Source organism: Bubalus kerabau, chromosome 3, assembly GCF_029407905.1.
Source record: "Bubalus kerabau isolate K-KA32 ecotype Philippines breed swamp buffalo chromosome 3, PCC_UOA_SB_1v2, whole genome shotgun sequence".
In the NCBI taxonomy this organism is placed as follows: Eukaryota; Metazoa; Chordata; class Mammalia; order Artiodactyla; family Bovidae; genus Bubalus; species Bubalus kerabau.
Genome location: NC_073626.1, coordinates 30,657,282 through 30,674,211, shown reverse-complemented (window position 1 = coordinate 30,674,211; position 16,930 = coordinate 30,657,282).

Genomic DNA, 16,930 nt, shown 5'->3' with positions numbered 1-16,930 from the left:
GCCATCTAGCCATCTCATCCTCTGTTGTCCCCTTCTCCTCCTGCCCCCAATCCCTCCCAGCATCAGAGTCTTTTCCAATGAGTCAACTCTTCGCATGAGGTGGCCAAAGTACTGGAGTTTCAGCTTTAGCATCATTCCTTCCAAAGAAATCCCAGGGCTGATCTGCTTCAGAATGGACTGGTTGGATCTCCTTGCAGTCCAAGGGACTCTCAAGAGTCTTCTCCAACACCACAGTCCAAAAGCATCAATTCTTCGGCACTCAGCGTTCTTCATAGTCCAACTCTCACATCCATACATGACCACTGGAAAAACCATAGCCTTGACTAGATGGACCTTTGTTGGCAAAGTAATGTCTCTGCTTTTCAATATGCTATATAGGTTGGTTTAAAATATAGTTGTATATATTTACATTAGAGATATATGGTACATGTATATATAACTATATAGGATACACACACACAGGAAATCTAAATATGTTTCTGGATTTATATCAAGAAATGGATACAATTTATCTCATTTAATCTTCACACAATCCTACAAAATTGGCATTATACTCTCCAAATTATAGAAGCAGAAGTGAAACTCAAAGTGTTTATATACCTTACTCAAGCCATACAGGGTTTAACTCAGAGCTATATAATGCAAGTATCCATGTTGTCATTATTCCAATCTGCATCTCTTTTCAGTCAGAATGATTGGAAAAAATTGTCTAATTGATGTTAATCAGCACAAATTGCAAGCAGCAGCAAATCTGTAAATTCCTGTGTGTGTTGCTCATGGCACTGCTTAGGGGCTGTGGCCAAACAACCTATCAAAATCACCCCGCTGTATTGGTCTTTTCACACCATGAAAAGGCTAACCTCGTTACTCAAATCCTGTACCACAAAGCTAGTCCTAGACCAACCTGACATGCAGATCAGCACTTCTTGACATTAATGTCCCTATGATTTTGGGATCTTGACAAGGATTGATTGGAATTCAGTACATCTTGTAGAAGGCCTGTGTTTCTGTATTCCTAGCAAGTCCCCAGATGACGCTAGCCCTGGACCACACTTTGAGAGTCAAGGATCTAGATAAGCTTGTTCTTACAGTGCTGCTTTATAACTCTTCTTCCCCACCACTGTCTGCCAATAGTTTACCACCTTGACAGTCATGACAAGTACCCTGGCTCAGTTGAAACTCAGATATTTTTCCCTGCTATGGAATCTCTATTAAATTTACTAGTCCTGTGCTTTAGTGATTTGAATTTTTCTAATTGAAAATTTGCCTACTAATCTCAATTAATAAAAATAGTTTTAAATTCAACCCCTCCAGAAAAAGTAACCTGTTATCTTCCATACTTTTATCCAAAAATATATAAATAATGATGGAATATTTGTGCCTGAGAAAACCTATCAAGAAACAGGGTTTTTGTCGCTATGTTGTTAGTGTTTGGCAGGGAAATATTTTAGTAAATATCCATTAATAGCTTTTAGGTATTAAAAGTTTGCTTCTTTGGGTAAATGGAGGATTAATCCTGGACCTATTTATAAAATGAGAAGCAGAGGAGAAATGCAAGCCATATTCATTTTTTTCTTCTCAATCTCCTCCTTAGCTCCTGAGGTCTTAAACATAAGAGTTGTTGTGATAGCACATAAATATACACACATGTTTTCCTCAATTTATGTTGGGTTACATCCTAGTAAACCCATCATAAGTTGAAGGTATGACCATCATACCTTAGTCTAGCTTATCTTAAACATTCTCAGAACAGTTAATTTAGCCTACAGCTAAAGCTCAACATTCAGAAAACTAAGATCATGGCATCTGGTCCCATCACTTCATGGGAAATAGATGGGGAAACAGTGGAAACAGTGTCAGACTTTATTTTTGGGGGCTCCAAAATCACCGCAGATGGTGATTGCAGCCATGAAATTAAAAGGCTCCTACTCCTTGGAAGGAAAGTTATAACCAACCTAGATAGCCTATTCAAAAGCAGAGACATTACTTTGCTAACAAAGGTTCGTCTAGTCAAGGCTATGGTTTTTCCTGTGGTCATGTATGGATGTGAGAGTTGGACTGTGAAGAAAGCCGAGCACTGAAGAATTGATGCTTTTGAATTGTGGTGTTGGAGAAGACTCTTGAGAATCCCTTGGACAGCAAGGAGATCCAATCAGTCCATTCTAAAGGAGATCAGTCTTGGGTGTTCTTTGGAAGGGATGATGCTAAAGCTGAAACTCCAGTACTTTGGCCACCTCATGTGAAGAGTTGACTCATTGGAAAAGACTCTGATGCTGGGAGGGAGTGGGGGCAGAATGAGAAGGGGACAAGAGAGGATGAGATGTCTGGATGGCATTACCAACTTGATGGACGTGAGTTTAAGTGAACTGTGGGAGTTGGTGATGGACAGGGAGGTCTGGCATGCTGCAATTCATGGGGTCGCAAAGAGTTGGACATGACTGAGCGACTGAACTGAACTGAACTGAGCAGAATCATCAAACACAAAGCCTATTTTATAATAAAGTATTGAATATTTCCGGAGAAGGCAATGGCACCCCACTCCAGTACTCTTGCCTGGAAAATCCCATGGATGGAGGAGCCTGGTAGGCTGCAGGCCATGGGGTCACTGTGAGTCGGACAGGACTGAACGACTTCACTTTCACTTTTCACTTTCATGCATTTGAGAAGGAAATGGTAACCCACTCCAGTGTTCTTGCCTGGAGAATCCCAGGGGTGGGAGAGCCTGGTAGGCTGACGTCTATGGGGTCACACAGAGTCGGACACGACTGAAGTGACTTAACAGCAGCAGCATTGAATATCTCATGTAATTTATGGAGTACTCCACTGGAAGTGAAAAAATTAAGTGGTTGTCTGGATACAGAATGGTTCTAAGTATATTAGTTTTTTATGTGCATGATAATGTGGCTGACTCAGAGCTGCCACTGCCCAACATCGCAAGAGAAGATCATACCACATATCCCCAGTCTAGAGGAAAAAAAATCACAATTCAAAGTTCAAAGTACAGCTTCTACTGAATGTGTATTCCTCCTACAACGTCATAAAGTTTAAAATCTTGTGTTGAACCATCATAAATAGGAGACCATTTGTATTGGTCTCTACCCTTCCTGGAACAGAGCTCCTAGAACCCTTGTAACTCCCCAGGAGATAAGTGCACTAGGAGAATCCTTTGATCAAACGAGGAGACTCTAGGTGAGCTCTTGAATGGGAGATGGTTTTCATAAAGGGCAAGCCATGATTAGAAGCTTGAAATGTTCAGCCCCAAACCTTACTTATCTAGAGAGGGGAGAAGAGCTGGAAATGGGATTAATAGCTGATCATGCCTATGTGAAAGTCTCCACAAAATACCAACAGCAGGAAATTCAGAGAGCTTCCAGGTTGTAAACACATCCCTGAACCAGGAGAGTGACGCATCCTAACTCCATGGGGATGGAAGTTCCTGTGTTTGGGGCCCTCCCCTCCCAGACCTTGCTCTGTATATCTCTTCATCTGTCTGTACCTTTTATCATATTCTTTAATAAAATAGTAAATGTAACTGTCTCCCTAAGTTCTGCGAGCCTCCTTAGCAAATTAGCTGAACCTGTGGAGGGGGTCATGGAAACCTCCAATTGTAGCCAAATGGAACACAAGCTGTGGGTCACCCAAGAACCTTCTACTTGTAGTTGACATCTCAAGTGAAGTGAGATCAGTCTTGTGGGACTGTATCCTTATAGTATCAGAACTGAGTTAAATTATAGTTCACCCAGCTGGTATCACAGATTTGCTTGATGTGGGGGTAGGGGGGGGGAACCCCACACATTTGGCGACCAGTGTCAGAAAAAAAATCATAAGTGAACTGTTTCATGTGAGGAGCAAAAGAGACACACAGGAAAGAAAGACACAACAGGAAAGAATTGGGTTTTTCTAACTAAGTAGTCATTCCTATCACTGCCATTCTCCAATATGTGACTCCAGGGCAAAGATATGATCTAAGTGGCAACCTTCTTCAAAATGATTGTTCTTGCTATAGAGGCATTATTCCAAGGCTTTGGTTATGCTTATTGAGTTAGAACTGTCTCTGTAATATAACAGACTTAATGACAAATGCTTATACTAAATGTTTGATTTTAATTACCTGTAATTAATTTCTTATGTCTGTTTCCTTTTGACACCACATTGAATGTTTTAATATGGGCATGAAATGCCTTTCAATGTTTAAAAAGGATTTCTGTTCTATTCATAATTATAGTTGCAAGCACTTATTCATAAATTTTGTTATTTATAGAATCCTTTAATACCTTACCATTCCACTACCCCAGTATTTAAAAATTAGAAGGTGAACTATTTTAGTTATAGCAAAAATATTGTTATAATACAAATATATATAGGCCTCCATTAAAATTATAGTAATAGTCCTAAAACATTCTAATGTCTATTACTACCCAGATTATAATCTAAGCATTTAGTTGTAATAAGTTCATAAATGCAGGATTAAATCTAGTCAAGAACCTAATAATGACTAGAGACATATATATATATAAAGAAATTGTTACCCAGCAAGTAAAATTTTGTATATTTGCCTCTTATCATTCACTTTGAGTTTTGCAATTCCAGATCAAAACTGGGGACTCTTTTTACTTTTTAGTGTGTTCTTTAGCTCACTAATAGTATACTACAGCTACGTGCTGTCACCATGACTTATAACCCAGAAAGGAGATTTCCTAAAACTGTGGGAATTTGCAGACAATTTACTTTTTTTTTTTCCATTCCCATATTTGAAAATGCACATATGGTTGTATTAAAACACAAATATTTTTACTATTATAATTATTTTAAGGTAATTAAGAGATAAAATTATAAAATAAATGAAATAATTGGACAAAACTAAATATTTTGCTCAATAATGTCTAAGTATCAATTTATACTTATTTGACATATATTTTGGAGAAGGAAATGGCAACCCACTCCAGTATTCTTGCCTGGAGAATCCCATGGACAGAGGAGCCTGGCAGGCCACAGTACAGTCCATGGGGTCTCAAGAGTCAGACACAACATACTGACTAAACCACCACCACCAACAACATATATTTTCTTCAGGATCTGGTAGAAATAACTTTTGCCATTAGTCTTGAATCTCTTGATGGATACAAGTCTTTTAGCATGTATATATGTATTTTTACATCTAGTCTAAGATTCCTGTGGGTAAAAACCCTGATTATAAATCATTGTGCTTTCACGCTTATAAGCCCAACTCTCGAATATCCTGTGCCCATCTTCATCCAGATAATCAAGACGGCCTCTCTTCCAAAAGTGCCCACTGTGGTTGAATGCTGAGAGTCTGAAGATAGCAATTTAATTATCTTCCTTTACTCCCATGACTTTACTCTCTTTACTCTCTGATGTAGCTCCCTGCTTTCACTTACACTTTTACCTGGCCCTTTCATCCTGACTTCACATCCTGATACTTCTGATTCTGACATTGTTTCTTGGTTAACGATATCCTGTGTCTGTACTCGCATGGAAATAACCATCATTCACCTGAGCCTCATCTGTTTGTGGAGTACATAGTAGGTTTTCATAAGCCCTAAGAGGACTCCAAGACTCAGATCTTGATTGCCAGCCCTCTCTTTCCATGTATTGTGCCTGCTGGGATAGTGTCCCTGCTGTGCCCTTCTTCCTGGAGGAGATGCGCTTGACTGGATGTGAACAACATTCAAACAGAAGCTGAGATTCCCTTAGTCCTATATGCATTAATTTGAGCTGCTGCAATGCCTTTTCCTTTACCATAGTCTTCTCTTCTTGTCCACCAGAGGACACAACTTCAGAAATTCTGCCTAGATCCATTCCTATCATCCTTCTAGTCTCAGTCCACACATGTAAGATAAGTTAATGCATATTTCCATAATTACCTCTAGCAATAAAGAATTCTCTTCTTGAGGTTCAGTTATTGAATGGTTCAAACCCTTTATAAGGTCTCCATTGTAATTTATAGCCAGCCTCCTTTGGTTTCCCTGTATTTGTCTTTATGGTATCAAATTGGAGAGCATAAATGTTGAAGATTCTGGGATACCTGTAGTCTATCATCAGAAATAGTCAATAACCCTTTTAAACTTTAACATCAACAAAGGAACATAATTTCTCAAATGTGATGAAGCCTCTGAATTTTCTATTACACTGGCTTACTTAAAATAACAAATAAAAATAGATGCTTATACAATGACTTTGCTGATGATGTCATGATCAAATAAGGCTATCCAAAAACACATTAGAGCATCCTAATTAAGACTGAGTTTTGAGCCAGACCCTTTGGAAATAAATCCCAGCTCAGTCACTTCCTAGTTGTTTGGTAATATCAGAGTTATTTAGCCTTCCTGGGTAATAATTTCCTAATCTATAAAGTTAGAGTGAAGATAATAGTAACTACATCTTAAGAGAGCTGTTAGGATTAAATTGACTGATTTATGTAAATCATTCAAGTTAACTTCTGGTTCATAGTAAGTGCCTTAAACATGGTGGGATTATGCTTTCCTTTGTTTGGGACAATGTAGTTTCATCTCTTTTATTTAATATAGTTATAATTTTTATATATTAATGCAGCTAAATTTACATTCAACTTTCTTAAGAAAGTGCCATAATTTAACTTAAAGAGGTTTAAATTTAAATATAACATCTAGGTTTATTTACTAAAGTGATTATTTTTAACCTCTTTTTTATCATATAAGCTTCAAGTGTATAACATCATAATTGGACATCTGTATACATTACAAAGTGATTACTACCACAAGTCTAACTGGCATCCATCACCATACAGTTGACCCTCATTACCTATTTTGCCTTCCCGTGAACCCCTTTTTCCTTGTTAACCAGTAATAGGTTTTGCATATTTATGAGTTTGCTTTTGTTTTATTTTGTTTATTCGTTTCTTTAGATTCTGTATATGAGTAAAATCATAGTGACTATCTTTCTCCTTCTGACTTATTACCTTCAAGGTCCATCAATGTTGTCACAAATGGCAGAATTTCTTTCCTTTTTTTCAGCTGAGTAATTTCCTGTGTGTGTGTACGTGTGTGTGTGTCTTGTGTGTATAGCATATATACACGCAAGTCAGAATCAAGGTTGCTGGGAGAAATCTCAGTAACCTCAGATATGCAGATGACACCAACCTTATGGCAGAAAGAAAAGAGGAACTAAAGAGCCTCTTGATGAAGGTAAAGAGGAGAATGAAAAAGCTGGCTTAAAACTCAGCATTCAAAAAACTAAGATATTGGCATCTGGTTCCATCACTTCATGTCAAGTAGATGGGGACACAATGGAAACAGTGACAGGCTTTATTCTCTTGGGCTCCAAAATCACTGCAGTTGCTGACTGCAGCCATGAAATTAAAAGATGCTTACTCCTTGCAAGAAAAACTATGACAAACCTAGACAGTATATTAAAAAGCAAAGATGTCACTTTGCTGACAAAGTCCATATAGTCAAAGCTATGATTTTTCCAGTAGTCGTGTATGGATGTGAGAGCTGGACCAAAAATAAAACTGAACACCAAAGAATTGATGCTTTTGAACTGTGATGTTGGAGAAGAGAGTCTCTTGGACTGCAAGGAGGTCAAACCAGTTAATCCTAGAGGAAATCTGTCCTGAATGTTCATTGGAAGGACTGATGCTGAAGTTGAAGCTCCAACACTTTGGCCACCTGATGTGAAGAGCCAGCTCGCTGGAAAAGACTCTGATGATGGGAAAGATTGAAGGCAGGAGAAGGGGATGACAGAGGACGAGATGATTGGATGGCATCACCGACTCAATGCACATGAGTTTGAGCAAGCTCTGGGAGATGGTGAAGGTCAGGGAAGCCTCTTGTGCTTCAGTCCATGGAGTCTCAAAGAGTCAGACATGATTTAGAGACTGAACAACAACAACAACAGTTTCTTGTGTGTGGGTGTGTGTCCTATGTGTATACAATACAAACAATATGTACATAAGCAATATAATAGACATTGGAGAAGGAAATGGCAATTCACTCCAATATTCTTGCCTCGAAAATTTCCATGGACAGAGGAGCCTGATAGTCCATTAGGTTGTAGAGTTGTACATGACCAAGTACACATACGCATTCTCCTCCAAACTGCAGTTTTGATTACTGTAACTTTGTAGTATAACTTGAAATCCAACTTAGCTCTTCTTTCTCAAAATTACTTTGGTTATTGGAGTCTTTTGTGATTTCAGACTAATTTTAGGATTATTTGCTCTAGTTCCATGAAAAATGCCATCGGCATTCTGATAGGGATTTATTTTTTTTTTTGTATCTATAGATCACTTTGGGAAGTAAGAATATTTTAAGATTATTCTTTCATTAAGTCACTGGGCATAGCATATCTTTCCATTTATTTGTGTCTTCTTCAATTTTTTTTTCATCAATGTCTTACAGTTTTCAATGTACAGGTCTTTTATATTCTTGGTTACATTTATTTCTAGGTATTTTATTCATTTTGATGCAATTGTAAATGGGTTCTAATAGTTTGTTATTATTGTATAGAAATGTCACAGATTTCTGTATATTGATTTTATATCCTGTTAATTTCCTAAATTGCTCTCATCTCACATGCTAGTAAACTAATGCTTAAAATTCTCCAAGCCAGGCTTCAGCAATACATGAACCATGAAGTTGCAGATGTTCAAGCTGGTTTTAGAAAAGGCAGAGGAACCAGAGATCAAATTGCCAATATCCGCTGGATCATGGGAAAAGCAAGAGAGTTCTAGAAAAACATCTATTTCTGCTTTATTGACTATGCCAAAGTCTTTGACTCTGTGGATCACAATAAACTGTGGAAAATTCTGAAAGAGATGGGAATACCAGACAACCTAACCTGCCTCTTGAGAAACTCTGTGTGCAGGTCAGGAAGCAACAGTTAGAACTGGACATGGAACAACAGACTGTTTCCAAATAGGAAAAGGAGAATGTCAAGGCTGTATATTGTCTCCCTGCTTATTAACTTGTATGCAGAGTACATCATGAGAAATGCTGGGTTGGAGGAAGCACAAGCTACAATCAAGATTGCCAGGAGAAATATCAATAATCTCAGATATGCAGATAACACCACCCTTATGGCAGAAAGTGAAGAATAGCTAAAGAGCTTCTTGATGTAAGTGAAAGAGGAGAGTGACAAACTTGGCTTAAAGCTCAACATTCAGAAAACTAAGATCGTGGCATCTGGTCCCATCACTTCATGGCAGATAGATGGGGAAACAGTGGAAACAGTGGGTGACTTTGTTTTTCTGGGCTCCAAAATCACTGCAGATGGTGATTGCAGCAATGAAATTAAAAGACGCTTACTCCTTGAAAGGAAAGTTATGACCAACCTAGACAGCATATTAAAAAGCAGAGACATTACTTTGCCAACAAAGGTCCATCTAGTCAAGGCTACGGTTTTTCCAGTGGTCATGTATGGATGTGAGAGTTGGCCTATAAAGAAAGCTGAACACTGAAGAATTGATGCTTTTGAACTGTGGTGTTGTAGAAGACTCTTGAGAGTCCCTTGGACTGCAAGGAGATCCAGCCAGTCCATCCTAAAGGAGATCAGTCCTGGGTGTTCATTGGAAGGACTGATGTTGAAGCTGAAACCAATACTTTGGCCACCTGATGCAAAGAGCTGACTCATTTGAAAAGGCCCTGATGCTGGGAAAGATTGAGGGCAGGAGGAGAAGGGGACGACAGAGGATGAGATGGCTGGATGGCATCATTGACTCGATGGACATGGGTTTGGGTGGACTCTGGGGGTTGGTGATGGACAGGGAAGCCTGGCGTGCTGCGGTTCATGGGGTCCCATAGAGTCGGACACGCTGAGTGATTGAACTGAACTGAACTGAATTTACTAAATTAATTTATTAGTCCTAACAGTTTTTTTGTTGGAGTTTCTTAGGATTCTCTCTCTATATATTAATAGTATTGTGACATCTGCATATCATGAGAGTTTTACTTTTTCTTTTCCTATTTAGATGTATTCTCTTTTTCTTGCCTAAATGCTGTGGCTTGGACTTCCAATGCTATATTAACTATGAAAATGAAAGTTAAAGTGTTAACATGCTCAGTCAAACAAGACAAGAATGCCCACTATTGTGTGCCAATAGACGGCATTCTTGTCTTGTTCCTGATCCTACAGAGAAAGCTTTCAGCTTTTCACCATTGAGTATAATTTTAGCTATGGGTTTGTCATATACGGGCTTATTATGCTGAAATACATCCCCTCTATATCCACTTTGTTGAATGTTTTAATCGTAAATGGATGGCAAAGTTTGCCAGATTCTTTTTCTATATCTATTGAGATGATCATTTTTATTTTTCATTTTATCAATGTGACATGTCATGTTGATTGATCTGTGGATGAGACATCCTTGCATCTCTGAATGAATCCCATTTTATTGTAGTATAGGATCCTTTTAATATGTTGTTGGATTCAATTTTCTAGTATTTTGTTGAGGATTTTTGCATGTTTGTTCAAGGATATCAGCCCGTTATTTTCCTTTTTGTTTTTTTGATGATGTCTTTGTCTGGCTTTGATATCTGGGTAATACTGGCTTTGTAAAATGTATTTGACTGGTTTCTCCTGTCTTCATTTTTTAGGAGAATATGAGAAAAAATAGGTATTAAATCTTCTTTGAATGTTATGTAGTATTCACCAATAAAGCTATTTGGTCCTTTTCAGCAAAACTGATCATACAAGTGAATGCTAGATTGCCATAGCATGATTTTTTTTAGATCAAGTAAATAATTTTTTCAGTTCATTTGGCAAGAAAAACTAAAGATTCTGTTTTGAATGGCAATCTTAAATCAGCAGTGCACACAACGTAGAGCAGTTCTTTTACGTTAAACAAGAAAGTAAAAATGTAGATATCAAATTTGTCATTATGAGCAGCTATCAGCTCAGTTCAGTTCATTCACTCAGTCATGTCTGACTCTTTGAGACCCCATGGACTGCAACACGTCAGGCTTCCCTGTCCATCACCAACTCCCAGAGCCTGCTCACACTCATGTCCATTGAGTCGGTGATGCCATCCAATCACCTCACCCTCTGTCGTTCCCTTCTCCCACCTTCGATCTTTCCCAGCATCAGGGTCTTTTCCAAGGAGTCAGGTCTTCGATCAGGTGGTCAAAGTTTTAGAGTCTCAGCTTCAGCATCTATAGAACTAATTAAAGGGAGGGGTTAAAATTACAGTTGTTAACTGTAATTGTAATTACTGTGTATTTGCTTTGTACTGGACATTCATGTATAAGAAACAATTTACATTTAATCCTCACAAATATAATGCAACTACTTATATTATACCCACATTATATATAAGAAAGTACCAAAGACAGAATCTTGGTTTCTTCCGGTATTACAGTTAATTCAGAAATCTTTCAGATAAGCTCTTGATCTTTAAATCATCTTCTCCAGATTGCACCTGTGTGTCTCCCAGAGAGGAAACCTACTCATATAAACTTATAAGTATCACAGGGGGTTGGGCTTCCCAGGTGACAGCCAATGAAGGAGACATGAGCTTTATTCCTGGATCAGGAAGGTCCCCTGGAGAAGGAAATGGCAACCCACTCCAGTATTCTTGCCTGAAAAATCCCAGGGGCACAGGAGAGTGGCAGGCTACTCATGGTGTCACAAAAGAGCTGGACACGACTTAGTGACTAAACAACAATAAATTGTAGGGACAGGCTCTGAGATACATGCTCATCCTCCGGTCTTTCCTTCAGCTACAGCGTTTTTTTTGTGTGGAAGGGGGGGATTTGGGGTTTTTTTTTGTTGTTTTTTGTTGTTATTTTGGTTTTGTTGTTGTTGCTGCTTGTTTTATTGTGGGTTCTTGAACTCCTAAGCTAGTACTTGACGTACTCCTTTTTCAATTTGGAACCAGTCTGTGGTTCCATGTCCAGTTCTATCTATTGCTTCACTGCAGATGGTGACTGCAGCCATGAAATTAAAAGATGCTTACTCCTTGGAAGGAAAGTTATAACCAACCTAGATAGCATATTCAAAAGCAGAGACATCATTTTTCCAACAAAGGTTCGTTTGTCTAGTCAAGGCTATGGTTTTTCCTGTGGTCATGTATGGATGTGAGAGTTGGACTGTGAAGAAGGCTGAGTGCCGAAGAATTTATGCTTTTGAACTGTGGTGTGGAGAAGACTCTTGAGAGTCCCTTGGACTGCAAAGAGATCCAACCAGTCCATTGTAAAGGAGATCAGTCCTGGGTGTTCTTTGGAAGGACTGATGCTAAAGCTGAAACTCTAATACTTTGGCCACCTCATGCGAAGAGTTGACTCATTGGAAAAGACTCTGATGCTGGGAGGGATTGGGGGCAGGAGGAAAAGGGGACGCCAGAGGATGAGATGGCTGGATGGCATCACTGACTCGATGGATGTGAGTCTGAGTGAACTCCAGGAGTTGGTGATGGACAGGGAGGCCTGGAGTGCTGCGATTCATGGGGTTGCAAAGAGTCAGACATGACTGAGCGACTGAACTGAACTGAACTGAAGCTAGTACTGACACAATACCTTTTTTAAAAAAACTGGAGGATAATTGCCTTACAATGTTGTGTCAGTTTCTGCTGTATAACAATGAAAATCAGCCATAAGTGTATATATACATATCCCCTCTCTCTCAAGCCTCCCTTCTACCCAACCCTGCCCACATGGCACCCGTCTAGGTCTTCACAGAGCCCTGGGCCAGGCTCCCTGTGTTATACAGCAGTTTCCCACTGTCTACACATAGTCGTGTTCATGTCATTGCTACTCTCTCTATTCATCCCACCCTCTCTTTCCCCCACTGTGTCCGCAAGTCCATTTTCTGTTTCTACATCTGTGTCTCTAATTCCTCCCTGTAAATACATTTCAGTACCATTTTTCTAGATCCCATATATATGCATTAATACACAATATTTGTTTTTCTTTTTAGCATGATTTTTAAGTTGAGGCTGTGTCTTTTAGACATGATCTTTTCTCTGATGAGGAAAAAGTATTAATGACAATGTATTATATCTAAAGTTCTTGTGATGAATAGGCACATAATAAACTTCTGCCTTTTTTCTATAAATTGAAAAATTGTCCCCTGATTCATAGGACACTTTCCAAGTAGCAACGGCTTCTGCTCCTTCTCAGAGGAAAGGAACCAAAAGGCTTAAGTATAGAATAATATTATAAGATGAAATTTCTCAATTGAATTTATGGCCAAAGTCATTTCTATTAGCTTGAGTAGGTACATTTCCATGCAGAATAAGAATTTGCAGAACTGACTCAATAATTGACAATGTACAAGGCAGAGAAAAGCATGCTGTAATGTTAGGTCTTTAGAAAACAGATTTCAGTTGATCCAGAAACTAGAAGCAGAGATTTACTAAAATTAAATTCAACCCACAAAGATGGAATTATAAACAATGTGACTAGATTAGCTTTGAGCAATGATTTTTTTTTTTTTCCCTATCTTGGTTTAAATACATCTACGCTATGAAAACCAATTGGAGAGTTTTGCTCCTGTGGGCTGAAATATTAGGGCTTTCTGTGTATGCTTTTATGATTATCAGGATGAAATATGATAGTGCCATTTTTAGCTTGCTATTATCTCTGATGGATGTCATCCTAACACAATTGCTTGTACAGCATATGTCAGAAACAAGCCACACTTGTCTAAAACAGCTATTTCACTAGGCAAATCTGGCTCTTTGGGCTACATTCTGAATGTAAGTCTCAAAATACTTTAAAAATAGAAAGTGAAGAACTAAAACAATGCTGATAAAAAACTTTATTTGAAAAAGGTACAGGTAGACCTATTACTCTTAGTGTCGTTTAGCACTGATTGTAACAAAAGGAATCATCCATACTTCTGCATAATTAAAGGATCAGAATTTTTTTGTTTTGCTTTTTGTTTTTGTTATTTGTTTCTTTCTCCCAAGGGTTTTTATTGTATTTTATAATCCATTTTCTAAAATATTTCATTTATAATTCTGGAGGCCCCTTGCTCTACCCAGATGTAAATAGTTATTAAGGAACAAATGTAGCAGAAATTGTCCAAAATAGGTTGTGGACATTGTCTATTCAAATAATCATTTAAGAACCTAAATATTCATTTGAGTTTGTGAAATAATTAATTTTCAATGATGTTTCTGGTTTTCTCCTACTCTTTTCTTTCCTGTTCTGAAATTACAAGAAAAGAAAAAAGTAAATACAGTTTTGTGTTTTTGCAGAACCTTAACCCAGCACTTATGGCATCACAGAGACGCCCCCCCCCACCCCAATCTATTGTGCAGTCAATTGAAGTAAAAGAAAATACATTGTAATTTCCAGAATATTTTTTATGCAGCAGTTGGGTGATCTTAAAATCTAATAGAAAGGAAAATGGTATTTTTAAAAGACTTTTCCAGAGCTTCTTATCACATATGTACTCAGTTCAGTTCAGTCTCTCAGTCCTGTCTAACTCTGAGATCCCATGAACTGCAGCACACCAGGCTTTCCTGTCCACCAACTCCCAGAGCTTTGTCAAACTCATTTCCATTGACTCAGTGATGCCGTCCAACCATCTCATCCTCTGTCGTCCCCTTTTATCCTTGCTTTCAGAGTCTTTTCCAATGAGTTGACTCTTTACATCAGGTGGCCAAAGTATTAGACCTTAGCTTCAGCATCAGCTCTTCTAATGAATATTCAGGATTGATTTTCTTTGGGATTTACTGGTTTGATCTCTCTGCAGTCCAAAGGACACTCAGGAGTCCTTTCCAACACCACAATTCAAAAGCATCAATTCTTTGGTGCTCAGCCTTTTTGTTCCAAATCTCACATCCATACATGAATACTGGAAAAACCATAGCTTTGACTATATGGATCTTCGTTGACAAAGTAATGTCTCTGCTTTGTGTCTAGATTTGCTGTCTAGGTTAGTGATAAATATTCTTCCAAGGAGCAAGTGTCTTTTAATTTCATGGCTGCAGTCACCATCTGCAGTGATTCTGGAGCCCAAGAGAATAAAGTCTGTCATGGTTTCCATTGTTTCTCCATCTATTTGCCATGAAGTGCTGGAACTAATGAGTAGTGTAATACACATCCTCCAGATTTAAAACCTATTACATTTTTGCCAACTTTTGCTTTATATTAAGGCTTCCCAGGTGGTGCTGCTGCTGCTAAGTTGCTTCAGTCTTGTCTGACTCAGTGTGACTCTGTGGACAGCAGCCCACCAGGCTTCTCTGTCCACGGGATTCTCTAGGCAAGAATACTGGAGTGGGTTGCCATTTCCTTCTCCGGGTGGAGCTAGCACTGGAGAAGAAAGAACCTGGTTGCTGATTCAGGAGATGTAAGAGACAGAGGTTCAATTCCTGGGTCAGGAAGATCCCCTGGAGGAGGGCATGGCAAACCACTCCAGTATTCTTGCCTGGAAAATCCCATGGACAGAGGAGCCTGGTTGGCTATAGTCCATGTGATCACAAAGAGTTGAACATGACTGAAACAACTTAGCACACGTGCACTTAGCACACATCAGGTGGCCAAAGTATTGTATATTTTAGGTATAAATAGAGAGTTCCAGAAATTTCTGCTTTATTAACTATGCCAAAACCTTTGACTGTGTGGATCACAATAAACTGTGGAAAATTCTGAAAGAGATGGGAATACCAGACAACCTGACCTGCCTCTTGAGAAACCTATATGCAGGTCAGGAAGCAACAGTTAGAACTGGACATGGAACAACAGACTGGTTCCAAATAGGAAAAGGAGTACGTCAAGGCTGTATATTGTCACCCTGCTTATTTAATTTATACGCAGAGTACATCATGAGAAACACTGGGCTGGAAGAAGCACAAGCTGGAATCAAGATTGACGAGAGAAATATCAATAACCTCAGATATGCAGATGACACCACCCTTATGGCAGAAAGGGAAGAGGAACTAAAAAGCCTCTTGATGAAAGTGAAAGAGGAGATTGGAAAAATTGGCTTAAAGTTCAACATTCAGAAAACTAAGATCATGGCATCCAGTCCCATCACGTCATAGCAGATAGATGGGGAAACAGTGGAAACAGTGTCAGACTTTATTTTTGGGGGCTCCAAAATCACTGCAGATGGTGACTACAGCCATGAAATTAAAAGACGCTTACTCCTTGGAAGGAAAGTTATGACCAACCTAGACGGCATATTGAAAAGCAGAGACATTACTTTGCCAACAAAGGTCCATCTAGTCAAGGCTATGGTTTTTCCAGTGGTCATGTATGGATGTGAAAGTTGGGACTTTGAAGAAGACTGAGCACCAAAGAATTGATGCTTTTGAACTGTGGTGTTGGAGAAGACTCTTGAGAGTCCCTTGGACTGCAATGAGATCCAACCAGTCCATTGTAAAGGAGATCAGCCCTGGGATTTCTTTGGAAGGACTGATGCTAAAGCTGAAACTCCAATACTTGGCCACCTCATGAGAAGAGTTGACTCATTGGAAAAGACTCTGATGCTGGGAGGGATTGGAGGCAGAAGGAGAAGGGGACAACAGAGGATGAGATGGCTGGATGGCATCACTGACTCGATGGACATGAGTTTGGGTGAACTCTGGGAGTTGGTGATGGACAATGAGGCCTGGCGTGCTGCGGTTCATGAGGTCGTAAACAGTCAGGCACGACAGAGTGACTGAACTGAACTGCACTGTGGTATAAGTAATCAAGTGTCAGTTTGTATTGTTTGGGTATCTCCAAGAAAATGTACATTTTCTTACAGATTCACGATAACATGATTGCAGCTAATAAAATTAACAGCAATCTTTTGGTAGTGTCGAATACCCATCCATGTCAGATTTCCTCTATTGCCTCCTAAATATATATTTTACAAATTTATTTATTCAAATATATGATAAAACAATGTCTAAAGTTTGTGTTAGTTTTATATATATCTAGTTTCTTTAAACTGATACTCCCCCTTTTTTTTCTTGTCACTGACACATTATATCAACAGTATC